A 3,085-nucleotide genomic window follows, 5' to 3' on the forward strand; every position below is an offset into this window, starting at 1 on the left:
CACTGTGCCACCCAGCTGCCTTGCAGACAGGGAATACTGCTGAAGAGCTTATTTAAATAAAGACAGGTTAAATAAAAGATATATTTCAATTTCAGTTCTGTAATGACCACTGCTTATAGCTAGGTAGCAGAATTCTGTGTTTTGTCCTGATATGTTATATGATACCCACATTCAGAACTAGTGGTTCCTATTGTGCAAGATCCAAATGAGCTAGTTTCTAAAGAACTCCTATAAAGAGGTCTGCTTGGGCCTAATTTACAGAGACTTCTACCCAGAGCAGACTTATGCCAGGAGCTTCCCAGAAGTCAGTCTATACCACAGGGATGTTATCAGGCTCTCTCCCTGCAATTGGAAGCATAAGTTCCCCCCCAAATTTATCTTTTCTATTCTTTTCATAATTTTTTTTTTGCTATTGTATGGCAGCTTTCTACTAAAGCTCTCTTTGCTACTACCATTGTTGCTATAGTATCCCCTATGATCTCCACATTTAGACCTACCATGGTCACCATTGTGTTTGAATTTATAGGACATTCTGAGTCAGAGATTAAGGAATATTAATCACCCTCAATTTGAAGTCAATATGTCTGAAACAGATCTCTTCATCTTATGTGCCTCAACTATGCTTTCCCCTGATTTTTCTACCTTCTTTCAATCATTTTCCTGTTTATCCAGACTGGAAACTCTGGGGGTAATTTCTGACTCATCTCCCTCTTTTTTCCTTCATATACTATTAAGCCAACATGTATTGTCAGTCTTTTCTTTGGAAAGTTTCTTGTATCTATTTCTTAATTTGATTCCTTTTAAAATACTTTGATGGTACCCTTTTTAATATATTATTGTCACCTCCCCAAGAGTCAGAATCACCAACAGAACAATCTCCTTTTAATAGATAAGTATAATCAAATATAAATCAATATATTGTCCATGTCTAAAAATGTTTGCTTGATTTCACACCTGTCTACCACCCCTATGCCAAGAAGCAGGAAGCACATATCACCAGCAGCCCTTTGAAGTCTCAATAGGTTATTGCATCAAAAAAAAATGAAATGTTTCAGTATTGTTTTTCTTTACATTAGTAATATCAAATTCAAATAGAAATGGAGGTCTCTAAATTTTACGTAAGAATCTGATGGGCTGCATATTGACTTAGTTTTAAAGTGTAATATTATCTGTACTTTATAGTACTTTTATTTATTTTGTTATTTTCCAATTATATATATATATTAAGCAATTGGGGTTAAGTAACTTGCTCAAGGTTACACAGCCAGTTATTTCTGGGTTTGGTGCTAAGTATCTGAGACTGGATTCGATCCCCCAGGTCATCCCAAAATTGGGGCCGGTGCTCTTACTCGATGAGCCACGTGGCCGCCCCTCCAATTATATTTTAATCTGGTTTCAAACTCACTCCTGAATACTGCATGTCATATGTGGACAGGCTGCATGTCTGACACCTCTGCTTTACATCGTTGGGATCATTGTGCAAATTTTTTTCCTAGTTCTGCTTACTTCATTCATCACTTCATACAAGTCTTCCTAAGTGTCTCTAAATTCCTCTTATTTGTCATTTCCCATTGTACAATAATACTGCATCACATTTATAAACTTTGTTCAGCTATTTGCTTATTGATGGATACCCACTTTGTTTTCAATTCTTTACTATTACAAAGTAAAACTATGAAAATTTGTATATATGTAGGAGAGTTAATATCTTTGGGGCATATGCATAGTAGTCTAGTCACCCTTTACTCTCATTCCCACTGCAACCTTCTACCCAAATACTTTTCACTTTATATTTGGGCTTTCATAAATAGCCTCCAAAATCATCTCCCCTACCTCTAGTTTCTCCAGCATCTACAACATTCAGCACACTATCCTCCCCCATACAAGTTATTAAATTCAACTTGAAAAATATAATAAGCTCCTACTAAGTTCAAGACAGTCTGCTAGGTGGTAAGCATATAAAAAAGTAAAAATGAAAACATTTCCTGTCCTCAAAGAGCGTACACTTCTACTGGGAGGAAGCAACCTGAATTCAAAGGAGGAAAATAGGAAATGTGTACAAAGTAAGGGAGGGCCTTGGAGAGAATTCTAACAACAACAATCACCTGTAGGAGGTGTTATATGAGAGCTGATCCTTGGAAGGAGCTAGGGATTCCAAGAAGTGAAGGCAAAAGAGAACACTCCAAGCATGAAACTCTTTCCTCTCCAAACCATCCTCCACAAATCTGCCAAATTGATATTCCTAAAGCAAGCACAGTGTGACACATATCATTCCCCTGCTTAAGAAGCTTCTATGGCTCCCTATCACCTTTGGGACAAAATACAAGTGCTTCAGTTTGGAATTTAAAGCCCTTTGTGACTTCATACAGTTTTTCCTTGCTTTCCATCACATACTCTAACTTTCGCCAGACTAGGCTACTTACTTTCCACGATTCGTAATATTTCTTCTCCTGCCTCTGTGTTTTCCCACAGGCTTTCCTCCATTCCTGGAATGTTCTCTTACCCCCCCCCCCCTCAGAATTCCTAGCTTCCTTCAAGGCTCAGTTCAAGTCTCAGTTCCTGCATGAAGCTTCCTAGATGCATCTAGTTAGAACCCCCTCTCCTCTCTGCTCCTATTACTTTATTGTTTTTCATCTGTATCTATTAGTATCTGTGCCCAGGGCCTGGGACCTAGTGGGTACTTAAATCAATAGTTATCAGACTGAAACAAATTAGTGAATTGAATTTAGATGACAATCAGGCATTTTCTTAAGGGACTACAGGAAGAATGCACTTGGGGCTTGGGGGGGGGGGAGGTGTAGAAAAGCTGGGTTCCCTAGGAACTCTGCTCCAGAGGCTTAAATCCTAGGAATTTGCCATTTTAGTCTTTCAGCTGCTTCCTCATCCCACCACGTTTAGTGACTATTTCATTTATTCTTTCACTGTACTATATTTTATCCCACCATAATGACCTCAGAGATATAGTATTTAAATGAAAATAGCCCTTGCCCTCAAGGAGCTTCCATTCTACAGCTGAGAAACAACGTATATACAGATAAGTAAAATATAAAGGAGATACAAAGTAAATACAATAAAATTATGGGGG

This window comes from Petaurus breviceps, unplaced genomic scaffold, assembly GCF_028583685.1.
Source record: "Petaurus breviceps papuanus isolate PSGF00001 unplaced genomic scaffold, PetGlider_PUasm1.0 90750, whole genome shotgun sequence".
Classification (NCBI taxonomy): Eukaryota; Metazoa; Chordata; class Mammalia; order Diprotodontia; family Petauridae; genus Petaurus; species Petaurus breviceps.